Below are 17,419 nucleotides of genomic sequence, written 5' to 3'. Positions count from 1 at the left end.
CATCTCTCTGTGCAAGATCATAGAACGGAAGCAGTGGTGGGATCCAAACATTTTAGTAACAAGTTCCCATGGTGGTGGGATTCAAACTGTGGCATAGCGCCAATGGGGCTGAGCGGGGCACGACGGGGGTGTGGCCGGGCATTCTGGGGGTGGGGCATTCCTGGGCGGGGCTGTGGTAAGGACACAGCTGCTGCGCCGGTCCTTGGGCGGGAAACGAATGCACGCAGGCGCAGGCTGCCACGCACGCCGGTGCACCTCCTGCTAGACTGCTTCAAGTTCTACACACTACTGTTGAGAGGAGGAGGGTAACTAAGGCAAAAATCATGTGGCAAAATCAGCAATTAGTAACCCCCTCTCGGCACACTCAAATAATTAGTAACCTACTCTCGGGAACCTGTGAGAACCTGCTGGATCCCACCTCTGGCTGGAAGCTCTGCTCAATATAGGATCAGCCTAGAGCAGTGGTGGTGAACCTATGACACATGGCCAATTGGCCATGCTGGCAGGGGCTGATGGGAATTGTAGTCCATGAACATCTGGGGTGCCATAGGTTCACCACCACGGGCCTAGAGTATCCCTGACAACTGTTTTTCCAGCTGCTGCTGAAGACTGCCAGTGAGGGGGAGCTCACCCCCTCCCTAGGCAGCCGATTCCATGGCTAAACATCTCTAACTATCTTGCAATTCAGATGCAATGCCTCTGTTGATACAACCCAGGATCGCATTAGCCTTTTCTGTCGCTGCATCACACTGGCTGCTCTTATTTAACTTGCTGTCCACCTCTACCTCAAGTTCTTGTTCACACACACTGTTGCTCAGTCGTGTATCCCTCATCCACTATGCACGTCCTTCGCTTTTGTTACCCAGATGTAGAACTTGGCACTTATTCTTGTTGAATTTGCATGTTGTTATCTCCCTACTTTTCCAGTGTGTTCAAATCTCACTGAATTCTACCTCAACCTTCTGGAGTGCTTTCTGTTCCTTCCAATTTGATATCATCTGCAGATTTAATGAGAGGTCCTTCCACATCCAAATCATTTATAAAAAATGTTGAGAAATACCGGACCCAGAACCAAGCCCGGTGGTACTTCACTGGACACCTCCTTCCATTCCGATAAAATGCCACGGACAACTACCCTTTGTGTTGGTTCTCCAACCAGTTTCCTGTCCACCTAACTATCCTAGGATCCAATTCACGGTCCTCCAGTTTACTGATCAGGATATCATGGGAACCCTATCAAAGGAATCCAGATAAACAACATCAACAGTATTCTCTCGATGGGAATTGTTATGTTATGGACCCTCAAAAGTGTAGCCCCCATCTCCTTAGCAAAAAATGGGGGATGGGGAACCCCCTTTGAGGGTCCATAACGTTGGACCCCCTAAACCAAACTGCACCAAACCTGGGGGGTCCCATCAGGACAGTCTCCAGATGATACCCTGAAATTGTGGTGCCGATACATCCAAAAATGCGCCCCCTGCAGGAACATCCCAGAAATTTGCCCAAGAATCTTTGTTCTGGAGTTTTCTATATTGCTGTCAATGGGGTTTGCAGGCTGGTGGGGGGCACATTTCTGAAGGCACAGTCTCAAACCTTTCGTGGTCTCATCAGGAGACTGCCCTGATGATACCCCCCACGTTTGGTGCAGTTTGGTTCAGGGGGGCCAAAGTTATGGACCCTCAAAACTGTAGCCCCCATCTCCTATTAGCTCCCATAGGAAACAATGGGGGATGGGGCACCCCTTTTGGGAGTCTATAACTTTGGACTCCTTGAACCAAACCTCACCAGACTTGGGGGGTAGCATAAGGACAGTCTCCCGATGATACACTGAAATTGTGGTGCTGATATGTCTAAAATGCACCCCCTGCAGGCACCAATGTCCTGGTGCAAAAAAAATTTGGTCGTGGTGGAGTGGCCGCCCATGGGGGGGGCATCCAACTCAGGTTTTGCCCAGGGCTACAGTTTGCCTCGTTACACCCCTGCTTGTGGTACATCTGCCATCCACCAAGAGATCTGGAAGACGATGGACGAAGGCTCGGCAAGCTCTCTAGATAGTTTTCTCAGCATTCTTGGGTGTACACCCTCTGGCCTGGGGGACTTGTACTCACCCAATGCAGCCAACCCCCTCTCTACTACCTCTCTACTACCCTGGATGCCTTGCCTTACCTGCTACCATCTCTACACGAGCCTGTTCTCTTCTTCAGGAAAAAACACTAAGGCAAAACAGGCCGTTGAGGCTTTCAGCTTTCTGTCCTCGGTCCGAGTTTCTCCATTTTCACCCAACACTGAGCCCATCGCATCTTTTAACTTGAATTTGCTCCTCCCAGGCCTGAGGAAGCTTTTGTTGTTGTTGTTGTTGTGAGCCTTCCTACCTCAAATGCACTGCCTCAGAGTGTGGTGGAGTCTCCTTCTTTGGAGGTTTTTAAACAGAGTCTGGATGACCAGTGGTGGGATCCAAAAATGTTAGTAACAGGTTCCCATAGGGGTGGGATTCCAACAGTGGCGTAGCGCCAGTGGGGCTGGGCGGGGCACGATGGGGGTGTGGCTGGGCATTCCGGGGCCGGGGCATTAATAATTTCTCTGTTACTGTAAAAAAAAGTTCCTAATTTCCAGCTGGTATCTTTCTGTCCATCATTTAAACTCATTATAGCAAGTCCTATCGTCTACTGCCAACAGAAACAACTACTTCTCCTCTAATTGACTGCCTGTCAAATACTTAATACTTTCAAATACTTCATTTTGTTTCTAGAAATCAAAAGAAGGATACTTTCCTTAAACAGGGAACTTTACCATATTTCTAAAACATGTTTTTAAAACAGCCCAACAGGGAGAATTTATCCCGTTTTCTACCTTCGCTAACCAGCCACATAGGAAACAACAGGACTCTATGCTTTTTGGACCTAATGGAATTTCTAACAGAAAAGCGGACCCAATTAGTAACCCCCTCTCGGCACACGCAAACAATTAGTAACCCACTCTCGGGAACTGGTGAGAACCTGCTGGATCCCACCTCTGTGGATGATCCTATGTCAGGAGTGCTTTCATTGTATATTCCTGCATGGCAGGGGGTTGGACTGGATGGCCCTTGGGGGTCTCTTCCAACTTTATGATTCCCTGCCCAGCCTCAGCTCACTGCGAGCTTTAGCCCCTCTGATGGCCAGCCTACAGTGCCTAGCAACTCACAGGTCCTCTTCTCTAGAGGTATTCCCGGCCCTCCGTTTCTTGAACATTTCCCTTTCCCTTCCTTAGCTCATCATAGAGGTGGATTCCACACAGCATGAAAATAACATCTTTAGGATATTATAAAAAGATCCGTTTTGGGATTCTGTGTTCGCACAGCATGGGAGAACACAAGCGTTGCCAGCAAAGTGGATCCCCCCCCCCCCCCCACGCCGCCCGCTGCACAGAGCTCTTGTTAGTGTCACTGTGGTGGCCAACATTTTGTGTTCTGCGGGAGATTTTCCCTGGAGATTCCCCACCGAGATTTCCTCTGCTTGAAGCTCATGTGTTTGCTATTTTGCTGTCAAAAGTAACCTGTTGGTATTTGGCAAGTGCCAGTCACATAATCCAGTAATGAAGGAGTTGATGTTGCGCAGGCTAATTAATTAGTGAGGTCAGAAGTCAGTGACCAGGTAATTGACCCCTATTGGTCAAGCAGACCTGGCATGAGATACATGCAGGTCTGCACGTAGGCAATAGGTATATATCCTTTGTTACTCTCTGCACATGCTCTCTAGTAGCCCACGTGCTCTCTAGTAGCTCTGGGAGCAGCAGTGGCGTAGGAGGTTAAGAGCTCGTGTATCTAATCTGGGGGAACCGGGTTTGATTCCCCGCTCTGCCGCCTGAGCTGTGGAGGCTTATCTGGGGAATTCAGATTAGCCTGGCCACTCCCACACACGCCAGCTGGGTGACCTTGGGCTAGTCACAGCTTCTCGGAGCTCTCTCAGCCCCACCTACCTCACAGGGTGTTTGTTGTGAGGGGGGAAGGGCAAGGAGATTGTCAGCCCCTTTGAGTCTCCTACAGGAGAGAAAGGGGGGATATAAATCCAAACTACTCCTCCTCCTCCTCCTCCTCCTCCTCCTCCTCTTCTTCTTCTTCTTCTTCTTCTTCTTCTTCTTCTTCTTCTTCTTCAGTAGTCATGTGATAGCCAAGCAAAAGCTAGCTAATGGAGCTAGCCATCAAGAAAGATATTTTCTTGTTTTGTATCCAAGTTTACCCTTTCCTGTTTTATAGTTAGTAAAATTTATTTACAATAAGCAACTGCCTCTGCCTCTTTATTGCGCAAACCCTGCAACTATAAGAAGTGTGATATAATAATCACAACTAAGATTTACATCATAGACGAATAAATTTTGTTCAGCCTACCACGTGTCATTTTCCTTTTTGTTTTGAGGGGGATGTCTGCAAAGCAACAGCAACACAACTATGAGCATATTACAGCTTCCCTAATCGTAGCTTCACAGACCAACTCCTCAAAACCAAAAAAACAGGGAAAACGACACATGCGCATGATTGCTAGGCTAAACAAACTTCAGTCATCTACTTTTGACAGTGAAATAGCAAACAGATGAGCTGAAAGCAGAGGAAACCTCCGTGGGGATTCTCTACAGAGAATCGGCTGCAGCAAACAAAAAAAGGCAAACAAGAAGAAAACTTACAGCTAAAGAGCTCTTGGAAACAGCAGGGTGAGAGCCCAAGTTGCCATGGGCACCACAATTCAAGAAGGAGATTGACAAGCTGGAATGGGTCCAGAGGAGGGCAACCAAAATGGTCAAAGGTCCGGAGTCAACGCCCTACCAGGAGAGACTTAAGGAGCGGGGGATGTTTAGTTTGGTGAAGAGAAGGTTGAGAGGTGACATGATAGCCCTGATTAGATATTTGAAGGGATGTCATGTTGGTGAGGGAGCAAGCTTGTTTTCTGCAGCTCCAGAGACTAGGACCAGCAGGAATGGGTTCAAGGTGCAGGAAAAGAGGTTCCACCTGAACATCAGGAAAAACTTCCTGACAATATAAGGGCTGTTTGACAGTGGAATGCACTGCCTCGGAGTGTGGTGGAGTCTCCTTCTGATAGCGGAGCCAGAAGTGAAATTCCTCCACTTCTGGACTGTGTTCGAATTAAGGTTTAAAAACTGTCCTGTTCTCTGTGCTAGCTAGATAGAAATTACCTGTATTAGATAGTAAAATAAGATTTGTAAGTTTCTTTGTATTTGTGACTGTATGGAACCTCCTTAGCCCAAGGCAGAGAGCCATCTCCGCTCCACCTGGGCACATCCTATTCACGTGTAAAGGTTCCTGATACACGCGGACAAAAAGAAGACCTCAGTCGAAGCGCCTCGCCCTGCCTAATCCCGTCAGCAGGCAGATAAGGAAGCTCTCGTCATCACCCTCTGCTTCCTGACCCCGGACACCTAGGGAAACCCTTTGTGTTTTCCCCGCCAGTGGACACGTCATCGCCTCGCCCTACTCTGGCGCGAAACTCAAGAAGGGGATGCCTATCGGACTCTGATTGGTTCCTGCATGTAGCAAATGAATGATTGGTTGTTTTGAATTCTGTTAATGAATGGTGGTGGGCTGTCTTTGATTCTCCCGGGCTCCCGACGGGAGAAAGTGTACTTAAGGGGTTGTAAGGCTGCTAGGCAGCGCAGTTGTTGTGCGGAACGGAGGTGCTGACACTTAGGTCAGCATCTCAATAAACCACTTTTATTTATCCGAGCCGTGTCGGGTCTTGCTTGGGTTCCTGGGCGCTGCCGAGAGCGGGATACTTCTGAGTAAGGAAAGTGTTACCCAGAGCAGCGCGGTAACACTTCTTTGGAGGTATTTGAAGAGAGGCTGGATGGCCAACTTTCAGGAGTGCTTTGATTATGTGTTCCTACAATTTCAATTTCAATAAGCTTTTATTGGCATACAGAACATACAATATAAATACAGTTAAAATTACTAGATAAAACTTCACACTGGATCATAAGTTCAGTTCGCAAACCTCAGCCAGAAACGTTGCCACTGCGAGACAACAGTCAAGGTCATTACAGTTGAAGAGCATATTTACTTTATCAAGCTCTGTCAGGGTTTTCACAGAGTCAATGATTCGTAATAATAAGCTGGATCTTGGATTCTGGTAAAGTGGGCAGTGGAGGAGAATGTGCGCAATGAACTCCGACTGCCCTGGACTGCAGGGGCAAAGCCTCTTATCGTTTGGTAGACCCTCGAGTCTTCCTCTATGGAGCGGGGATGGCATAATATTAAACCTAGCCAGCATGTAGGCTCTCCTATATATAGGGTTGGTAAGCGCTGCAATATAGTAGGCTGGGTTTCCCTGCACAAATGGAATTGCCACGTTCGTTGGCGAGCAGGATTTGTTGGCCAAGCTCTGCAGTTGTTGATAACCCATTGCTAGTAGCCGCTCTTTGATGAGGGCAAATGTCTCAGTGAGGGTTAGCATGTTCAGAGAGTCACTATCATAGCCCAATTCCGCAATCTTTGTTATAACTGTTGTGCACCATTTAGAGTGATGGAGTTCTCTCAAGGTGAGTTGTGTCAGTGAGTTGTCGGAGCTTTGATAATGAATATGCAGCCCAAATGTTCTGATGTTTAACCAGATAGTGGCCTCTATAGAGTATTGGCCAGATTCTAGACATAGAACTGCATATGGGACGCAGTTTGGCACGCCAAATAATTTATGCAGAAATTTAGAATGGAATGATCTAATGGCACTGTTGCTGGGTGTTAACCAAATGGGCGCTCCATAAAGCAGTTGTGCTCTCGCCCTTGCTTTGAAAACTTGCAGAGCTGGGGGAATATATTGGTTGCCCCTAGAATGATAGAACCTCCTAGTGGCATTTGCGTTTGACTGGGCCCGAGCCAATATATATTTTTGATGAGTGGACCTTGTGTTCCTACATTGCAGGGGGTTGGACTTGATGGCCCTGGGGGTCTCTTCCAACTCTAGGATTCTAGGATTTGCTGTTTGCCGCTGTTTGTGAGACCCACAAAATATTTTTAAAGTAGCAAGAGCTTCTCGCGCTCATCGTCCCACTGGCAATGCAGGCAGAGCCGGCCTCTTTCGAAATGCGCTTGTGCTTTTCCGGCGCAGGCCTTCCGCTCCGGCCCCCAGGAGGGCTGGTAAGTAAATGAAGACGCTCTGCCTGATGGTGTGAAATTAGTAACCCTCCATTAGCTACGGAAATAAGTCTGCAAATCATGAGGGTCACTGCGTCGGCGTTTATCAAAATGAGCTTTTCCTCGCATTAGCGTCGCCGAGCCTCCCTGACAATTGGAATTCTCCCCGATACCGAAATAAATTCAGTCGCCACTCGGAACGCCTGTGCATTCGTAATGCCGTCTTCGTAACCTGCTGGCTGGCGTAAAAAAGGCTCTCTCTCCCAGATGCCCCCCTCCCCCCCGCCCTCCCTGTTCTTAACTAAATAGCTATTATATTAATGTTTAAAATCCATTTAAGAACATCAAGGGTGGCTTTGCCAAAAGGCCTCTGACTTTGCTGGCGTAATTAGATGAGGTAATGCCCCCTAGTGGTGACACGCACTCCCGAGAGACGCTGAGATTCAAATTGGATGATCCTTTTGCAGGGGAGACGGAATGCAAAACAGAGAGGGAATTATTTAATGCTGTTGAGAAGCAGCGAGATATATAGCGAGGGCCGACGTAAATGTGCTCGTGGGTAAGGCGATGAAGGAGCCGTTTACTGTCCAAAGAGAAAGGAGTTCAGTCTGAGCAGGCAGCGTGGGCTGGTATAGCAGCCACGGATGGCTGTTTCAGACCGCCCAGGAAAAGGGGGACAATTTCACAACACACATGGTTTTGAGGTGTATCCATAAGGGTGTAAAAAGTGCCAGCAAGTCGCAACGGACAGATGGTGACTTTGTAGAGTTTTCAAGACGAGGGATGAACCTGGACAGCTTTAAAAGGGGCTTGGACAGATTTATGGAGGAGAAGTCGATCTATGGCTCCCAATCTTGATCCTCCTTGATCTGAGATTGCAAATGCCTTAGCAGACCAGGTGCTCAGGAGCAGGAGCAGCAGCAGCAGGCCATTGCTTTCACATCCTGCACATGAGCTCCCAAGGGCACCTGGTGGGCCACTGCGAGTAGCAGAGAGCTGGACTAGATGGAGTCTGGTCTGATCCAGCTGGCTTGTTCTTATGTTCTTAGAGCTCGTTTGCCATTGCCTGCCTCTGCATAGGGACCCTGGACTTCCTACATGGTCCATCATCCAAGCCAAGACGCAGCTGACTTACAGAAATGGCTTTCACGGCCGGAATCACTGTGGTGTGGTGTGGTTTCCGGGCTGTATGGCTGTATTCTAGTAGCATTTTCTCCTGACGATCCTCTGAAGATGCCAGCCGCAGATGCAGGCAAAACATCAGGAGAAAAATGCTACTGGAACACTGCTTTACACCCTGGAAACGACACAACACACAACACTTAGTGACTTAACAGAAACCTTGTAGGGTTTTCAAGGCAAGGGATGAACAGAAATAGTTTGCCACTGCCTGCCTCTATGTCAGTGGTGGACAACCTATGGCACGGGTGCCAGAGGCAGTACTCAGAGCCCTCTCTGTGGGCACGAGTGCACAGAGTTTGTCATGTGATAATAGCGCAATTATTTCAGGGAGATTATTAGCACTAAGCCTAAGACCTAGTTTTGGGGAAGCTGTGTAGGTAACTCTGTTAAGCGCTGTTAAACCCTACTGATATTCATGGAAAGAACCAAAGCGTGATCCTTTACCTGGGAGTAAGCTCGGTTGCTGGCAATGGGGCTTGCTTCTGAGTAAACCCTCCTAGGGTTGTGATTCACCCGTTCGAAGCGTTGCACAGTTGCTTCAAAGCAAAGCCACCGACTACCACCAAGCTTACTCCCGAGTAATGCGTGCCTTGGAGCCAACCGTTTTTTCTATACTAAACCCTCAGTATTCAGGTTAAATTGCGGTGTTGGCCCTTTGCGATAAATAAGTGGGTTTGGGGTTGCAGTTTGGGCACTCGGTCCCGAAAAGGTTCGCCATCACTGCTCTACGTAGTGACCCCGGAGCTCCCATGACCAAGTTAAATTGCAGCCAACATGGCAGCCTTACGGGTTTTCAAGGTAAGAGGCGAACGGAAGTCATTTGCCCTTCGTAGCTGCTTGGAAGGTTATTGCCTCTGTTCATTCTTCACAGTGCAGTTCAGCTCAATCGGTTTTTTGTGCATGTACATTCACACACAGAGTGATGGAGAGCTTCTCCCCACCCCCCCACCCCCGAGTTCTAGCAGTAATCCCACTGGTGGCTCTTTACAGCAGAGGATAATAGAAAAAGAGAGGGAGTTCCTTACCCCAAAATTATAATCTAAGTCAGTGTTTTCCAACCTTTTCAATGTCATGGTACCCTTGACTTCACTCTTCAGATCTCACAGTACCCCTGCCATCCTCCCCCCACTTTCCCCTCCCAGTTTCCCTGCTTGCCACCCCCCACCTTCCCCTCCCAGGGTGAAGGGAAGCACGGGTGATGGAGTAGGGGGGTAGGAAGTGGCTGCTGACCTTGCGGCAGGCCCTGCCCCCTGGGCCACCTCTATATCCTTGCTGGTGCCGACGGGAGACACCACAAAAGTGAGGGGGGGCAGTAGCATTGCCGCGGTACCCCTGGGACATGCTCACGGCACCCCAGGGTACCACGGAACCCTGGTTGGGAATCGCTGATCTAAACATTGATGATGCGGTTTGACAATGAGAGACGTTGGGAACGGGTGCGAGTTCACTCAGAATATGCCGCTCTGTCGGAGCAATCCTAAATTTAGTTACGCACTTCTAAGTCCATGGCTTAGTCATAACTCTGTTTAGGATTGCACTGTGTATGCCCTTAGCTCTGGACCTAATCTGCATTCTTATTTTCCTTGCTTGTAAATACCTCTTTCTTTGGCGGTGGGAGTTCTGTTCCCCATGTGTCTTGCTCCCCCTAGTGATCGATATGATGTCGCACAGTTTATGTCCAGCATATCTCCCTGCCAGCGAGACATAAACCGGTGTGGTATCGGATTGTCCAGTACACGAAGCAAAGCACACGTGGAACAGAACTATCCCCCCAAAAGAAACCAGAACCAAAAATGAGAATGCAGAAAAGACCTCTTTGACGATTGAAGCTACGACTTCTCAAGCAAACCCTGGTTACATCTGTTTCATGGTCAAAGCCAATTCCCAGGATGCTGTTAATGTTCTGAACTGGTGCTTAAACTCTGCAATGGATGTGCAATGGGGGTAGTGAAGAAGAAGAAGGAGGAGGAGGAGGAGGAGGAGGAGGAGGAGGAGGAGAGGAGGAGGGGGAGGAGGTGGTGGAGGAGAGGAGGAGAAGAGGAGGAGAGGGAGAGGAGGAGGAGAGGAGGAGGGGGAGGAGGAGGAGAGGGGGAGGAGGGGGAGAGGAGGAGGAGAGGAGGAGGAGAGGAGGAGGAGGAGGAGGAGGAGGAGGAGGAGGAGGAGGAGGAGGAGGAAGAAGAGGAGGAGGAAGGAGGAGGAGGAGTTTGGATTTGTATTCCCCCCCCCTTTCTCTCAAAGGGGCTTACAATCTCCTTTCCCTCCCCCCCCCCAACAAACACCCTGTAAGGTGGGTGGAGCTGGGAGAGCTCCGAAGAACTGTGACTAGCCCAAGGTCACCCAGCTGGCATATGTTGGAGTGCACAAGTTAACCTGGTTCACCAAATAAGCCTCCACAGCTCAAGTGGCAGAGCAAAGAATCAAACCAGGAGAGAGGGAACAAGCTGAAACGGAATCCTGACAAGACAGGTTCTCTGGGTTAGTAGAAAGACAGATTTCAGATCTCTTGGAAGAAACTAGACTCCCCTTGAAATGCCAGGTTTGCAGCTTGGGAGTATGGCTCTACACTGCAGTCACTTTAGAAAGCCAGGTAGCGGAGTGTGGCATCATCTCCTAGGGAACTGGACCTTCCAGCCTGTTCGTAAAAACTGCCTTCCCCACTCTTCTGCCATCCATAGTTTTGGGTATCAAGATATCCCCTAACACTCCATGCATCTTCAAAGTGGAAACTAGTGTACCAATACAGTCAGTCTGTGTTGTTTTGGGTGCAGAATCATAGAGTTGGAAGAGACCACCAGAGCCATCAAGTCCAACCCCCGCCGTGCAGGAACACACAATCAAGGCACCCTTGACAGATGGCCATCCAGCTTCTGTTTAAAAAAACCCCAAAGAAGGGGACTCCATCCTCTTCCGAGGCAGTGCATTCCACTGTCGAACAGCCCTGACCAGAGGTGGGATCCAGCAGGTTCTCACCGGTTCCCGAGAGTGGGTTACTAATTATTTGTGTGTGCCGAGAGGGGGTTACTAATTGGGTCTGCTTTTCCATTAGAAATTCCATTAGGTCCCAAAACCTTCAAGTCCTGTTGTTTCCTATGTGGCTGGTTAGCGAAGGTAGAAAACGGGATCATTCTCCCTGTTGGGCTGTTGTAAAAACATGTTTTAGAAATATGGCAAAGTTCCTTGTTTAAGGAAAGTATCCTTCTTTTGATTTCTAGAAACAAAATTAAGTATTCGAAAGTATTAAGTATTTGACAGGCAGTCAATGAGAGGAGAAGTAGTTGTTGTTTCTGTTGGCAGCAGACGATAGGACTTGCTGTAATGAGTTTAAATTATGGACAGAACCCCCACCCCCCCCCCCCCCCACCACCCCCACCCCACCCCCCACCCCCCCACCCCCCCCCCCCCCCCCCCAACCCACCCCCCCCCCCCCCCCCCCCCCCCCCCCCCCCCCCCCCCCCCCCCACCCCACCACCACCCCCCCCCCCCCCCCCCCTCCCCCCCCCCTCTCCCCCCCCCCCACCCCCCCCCCCCCCCACCCCCCCCCCCCCTCACCACACACCCCCCCCTCCCCCCCCCCCCCCCACCCCCCCCCCCCCCCACCCCCCCCCCCCCCCACCCCCCCCCCCCCCCACCCCCCCCCCCCCCCACCCCCCCCCCCCCCCACCCCCCCCCCCCCCCACCCCCCCCCCCCCCCACCCCCCCCCCCCCCCACCCCCCCCCCCCCCCACCCCCCCCCCCCCCCACCCCCCCCCCCCCCCACCCCCCCCCCCCCCCACCCCCCCCCCCCCCCACCCCCCCCCCCCCCCACCCCCCCCCCCCCCCACCCCCCCCCCCCCCCACCCCCCCCCCCCCCCACCCCCCCCCCCCCCCACCCCCCCCCCCCCCCACCCCCCCCCCCCCCCACCCCCCCCCCCCCCCACCCCCCCCCCCCCCCACCCCCCCCCCCCCCCACCCCCCCCCCCCCCCACCCCCCCCCCCCCCCACCCCCCCCCCCCCCCACCCCCCCCCCCCCCCACCCCCCCCCCCCCCCACCCCCCCCCCCCCCCACCCCCCCCCCCCCCCACCCCCCCCCCCCCCCACCCCCCCCCCCCCCCACCCCCCCCCCCCCCCACCCCCCCCCCCCCCCACCCCCCCCCCCCCCCACCCCCCCCCCCCCCCACCCCCCCCCCCCCCCACCCCCCCCCCCCCCCACCCCCCCCCCCCCCCACCCCCCCCCCCCCCCACCCCCCCCCCCCCCCACCCCCCCCCCCCCCCACCCCCCCCCCCCCCCACCCCCCCCCCCCCCCACCCCCCCCCCCCCCCACCCCCCCCCCCCCCCACCCCCCCCCCCCCCCACCCCCCCCCCCCCCCACCCCCCCCCCCCCCCACCCCCCCCCCCCCCCACCCCCCCCCCCCCCCACCCCCCCCCCCCCCCACCCCCCCCCCCCCCCACCCCCCCCCCCCCCCACCCCCCCCCCCCCCCACCCCCCCCCCCCCCCACCCCCCCCCCCCCCCACCCCCCCCCCCCCCCACCCCCCCCCCCCCCCACCCCCCCCCCCCCCCACCCCCCCCCCCCCCCACCCCCCCCCCCCCCCACCCCCCCCCCCCCCCACCCCCCCCCCCCCCCACCCCCCCCCCCCCCCACCCCCCCCCCCCCCCACCCCCCCCCCCCCCCACCCCCCCCCCCCCCCACCCCCCCCCCCCCCCACCCCCCCCCCCCCCCACCCCCCCCCCCCCCCACCCCCCCCCCCCCCCACCCCCCCCCCCCCCCACCCCCCCCCCCCCCCACCCCCCCCCCCCCCCACCCCCCCCCCCCCCCACCCCCCCCCCCCCCCACCCCCCCCCCCCCCCACCCCCCCCCCCCCCCACCCCCCCCCCCCCCCACCCCCCCCCCCCCCCACCCCCCCCCCCCCCCACCCCCCCCCCCCCCCACCCCCCCCCCCCCCCACCCCCCCCCCCCCCCACCCCCCCCCCCCCCCACCCCCCCCCCCCCCCACCCCCCCCCCCCCCCACCCCCCCCCCCCCCCACCCCCCCCCCCCCCCACCCCCCCCCCCCCCCACCCCCCCCCCCCCCCACCCCCCCCCCCCCCCACCCCCCCCCCCCCCCACCCCCCCCCCCCCCCACCCCCCCCCCCCCCCACCCCCCCCCCCCCCCACCCCCCCCCCCCCCCACCCCCCCCCCCCCCCACCCCCCCCCCCCCCCACCCCCCCCCCCCCCCACCCCCCCCCCCCCCCACCCCCCCCCCCCCCCACCCCCCCCCCCCCCCACCCCCCCCCCCCCCCACCCCCCCCCCCCCCCACCCCCCCCCCCCCCCACCCCCCCCCCCCCCCACCCCCCCCCCCCCCCACCCCCCCCCCCCCCCACCCCCCCCCCCCCCCACCCCCCCCCCCCCCCACCCCCCCCCCCCCCCACCCCCCCCCCCCCCCACCCCCCCCCCCCCCCACCCCCCCCCCCCCCCACCCCCCCCCCCCCCCACCCCCCCCCCCCCCCACCCCCCCCCCCCCCCACCCCCCCCCCCCCCCACCCCCCCCCCCCCCCACCCCCCCCCCCCCCCACCCCCCCCCCCCCCCACCCCCCCCCCCCCCCACCCCCCCCCCCCCCCACCCCCCCCCCCCCCCACCCCCCCCCCCCCCCACCCCCCCCCCCCCCCACCCCCCCCCCCCCCCACCCCCCCCCCCCCCCACCCCCCCCCCCCCCCACCCCCCCCCCCCCCCACCCCCCCCCCCCCCCACCCCCCCCCCCCCCCACCCCCCCCCCCCCCCACCCCCCCCCCCCCCCACCCCCCCCCCCCCCCACCCCCCCCCCCCCCCACCCCCCCCCCCCCCCACCCCCCCCCCCCCCCACCCCCCCCCCCCCCCACCCCCCCCCCCCCCCACCCCCCCCCCCCCCCACCCCCCCCCCCCCCCACCCCCCCCCCCCCCCACCCCCCCCCCCCCCCACCCCCCCCCCCCCCCACCCCCCCCCCCCCCCACCCCCCCCCCCCCCCACCCCCCCCCCCCCCCACCCCCCCCCCCCCCCACCCCCCCCCCCCCCCACCCCCCCCCCCCCCCACCCCCCCCCCCCCCCACCCCCCCCCCCCCCCACCCCCCCCCCCCCCCACCCCCCCCCCCCCCCACCCCCCCCCCCCCCCACCCCCCCCCCCCCCCACCCCCCCCCCCCCCCACCCCCCCCCCCCCCCACCCCCCCCCCCCCCCACCCCCCCCCCCCCCCACCCCCCCCCCCCCCCACCCCCCCCCCCCCCCACCCCCCCCCCCCCCCACCCCCCCCCCCCCCCACCCCCCCCCCCCCCCACCCCCCCCCCCCCCCACCCCCCCCCCCCCCCACCCCCCCCCCCCCCCACCCCCCCCCCCCCCCACCCCCCCCCCCCCCCACCCCCCCCCCCCCCCACCCCCCCCCCCCCCCACCCCCCCCCCCCCCCACCCCCCCCCCCCCCCACCCCCCCCCCCCCCCACCCCCCCCCCCCCCCACCCCCCCCCCCCCCCACCCCCCCCCCCCCCCACCCCCCCCCCCCCCCACCCCCCCCCCCCCCCACCCCCCCCCCCCCCCACCCCCCCCCCCCCCCACCCCCCCCCCCCCCCACCCCCCCCCCCCCCCACCCCCCCCCCCCCCCACCCCCCCCCCCCCCCACCCCCCCCCCCCCCCACCCCCCCCCCCCCCCACCCCCCCCCCCCCCCACCCCCCCCCCCCCCCACCCCCCCCCCCCCCCACCCCCCCCCCCCCCCACCCCCCCCCCCCCCCACCCCCCCCCCCCCCCACCCCCCCCCCCCCCCACCCCCCCCCCCCCCCACCCCCCCCCCCCCCCACCCCCCCCCCCCCCCACCCCCCCCCCCCCCCACCCCCCCCCCCCCCCACCCCCCCCCCCCCCCACCCCCCCCCCCCCCCACCCCCCCCCCCCCCCACCCCCCCCCCCCCCCACCCCCCCCCCCCCCCACCCCCCCCCCCCCCCACCCCCCCCCCCCCCCACCCCCCCCCCCCCCCACCCCCCCCCCCCCCCACCCCCCCCCCCCCCCACCCCCCCCCCCCCCCACCCCCCCCCCCCCCCACCCCCCCCCCCCCCCACCCCCCCCCCCCCCCACCCCCCCCCCCCCCCACCCCCCCCCCCCCCCACCCCCCCCCCCCCCCACCCCCCCCCCCCCCCACCCCCCCCCCCCCCCACCCCCCCCCCCCCCCACCCCCCCCCCCCCCCACCCCCCCCCCCCCCCACCCCCCCCCCCCCCCACCCCCCCCCCCCCCCACCCCCCCCCCCCCCCACCCCCCCCCCCCCCCACCCCCCCCCCCCCCCACCCCCCCCCCCCCCCACCCCCCCCCCCCCCCACCCCCCCCCCCCCCCACCCCCCCCCCCCCCCACCCCCCCCCCCCCCCACCCCCCCCCCCCCCCACCCCCCCCCCCCCCCACCCCCCCCCCCCCCCACCCCCCCCCCCCCCCACCCCCCCCCCCCCCCACCCCCCCCCCCCCCCACCCCCCCCCCCCCCCACCCCCCCCCCCCCCCACCCCCCCCCCCCCCCACCCCCCCCCCCCCCCACCCCCCCCCCCCCCCACCCCCCCCCCCCCCCACCCCCCCCCCCCCCCACCCCCCCCCCCCCCCACCCCCCCCCCCCCCCACCCCCCCCCCCCCCCACCCCCCCCCCCCCCCACCCCCCCCCCCCCCCACCCCCCCCCCCCCCCACCCCCCCCCCCCCCCACCCCCCCCCCCCCCCACCCCCCCCCCCCCCCACCCCCCCCCCCCCCCACCCCCCCCCCCCCCCACCCCCCCCCCCCCCCACCCCCCCCCCCCCCCACCCCCCCCCCCCCCCACCCCCCCCCCCCCCCACCCCCCCCCCCCCCCACCCCCCCCCCCCCCCACCCCCCCCCCCCCCCACCCCCCCCCCCCCCCACCCCCCCCCCCCCCCACCCCCCCCCCCCCCCACCCCCCCCCCCCCCCACCCCCCCCCCCCCCCACCCCCCCCCCCCCCCACCCCCCCCCCCCCCCACCCCCCCCCCCCCCCACCCCCCCCCCCCCCCACCCCCCCCCCCCCCCACCCCCCCCCCCCCCCACCCCCCCCCCCCCCCACCCCCCCCCCCCCCCACCCCCCCCCCCCCCCACCCCCCCCCCCCCCCACCCCCCCCCCCCCCCACCCCCCCCCCCCCCCACCCCCCCCCCCCCCCACCCCCCCCCCCCCCCACCCCCCCCCCCCCCCACCCCCCCCCCCCCCCACCCCCCCCCCCCCCCACCCCCCCCCCCCCCCACCCCCCCCCCCCCCCACCCCCCCCCCCCCCCACCCCCCCCCCCCCCCACCCCCCCCCCCCCCCACCCCCCCCCCCCCCCACCCCCCCCCCCCCCCACCCCCCCCCCCCCCCACCCCCCCCCCCCCCCACCCCCCCCCCCCCCCACCCCCCCCCCCCCCCACCCCCCCCCCCCCCCACCCCCCCCCCCCCCCACCCCCCCCCCCCCCCACCCCCCCCCCCCCCCACCCCCCCCCCCCCCCACCCCCCCCCCCCCCCACCCCCCCCCCCCCCCACCCCCCCCCCCCCCCACCCCCCCCCCCCCCCACCCCCCCCCCCCCCCACCCCCCCCCCCCCCCACCCCCCCCCCCCCCCACCCCCCCCCCCCCCCACCCCCCCCCCCCCCCACCCCCCCCCCCCCCCACCCCCCCCCCCCCCCACCCCCCCCCCCCCCCACCCCCCCCCCCCCCCACCCCCCCCCCCCCCCACCCCCCCCCCCCCCCACCCCCCCCCCCCCCCACCCCCCCCCCCCCCCACCCCCCCCCCCCCCCACCCCCCCCCCCCCCCACCCCCCCCCCCCCCCACCCCCCCCCCCCCCCACCCCCCCCCCCCCCCACCCCCCCCCCCCCCCACCCCCCCCCCCCCCCACCCCCCCCCCCCCCCACCCCCCCCCCCCCCCACCCCCCCCCCCCCCCACCCCCCCCCCCCCCCACCCCCCCCCCCCCCCACCCCCCCCCCCCCCCACCCCCCCCCCCCCCCACCCCCCCCCCCCCCCACCCCCCCCCCCCCCCACCCCCCCCCCCCCCCACCCCCCCCCCCCCCCACCCCCCCCCCCCCCCACCCCCCCCCCCCCCCACCCCCCCCCCCCCCCACCCCCCCCCCCCCCCACCCCCCCCCCCCCCCACCCCCCCCCCCCCCCACCCCCCCCCCCCCCCACCCC

This window comes from Sphaerodactylus townsendi, linkage group LG02 (assembly GCF_021028975.2).
Source record: "Sphaerodactylus townsendi isolate TG3544 linkage group LG02, MPM_Stown_v2.3, whole genome shotgun sequence".
NCBI classification, from domain to species: Eukaryota; Metazoa; Chordata; class Lepidosauria; order Squamata; family Sphaerodactylidae; genus Sphaerodactylus; species Sphaerodactylus townsendi.
This window is presented reverse-complemented; position numbering follows the sequence as displayed.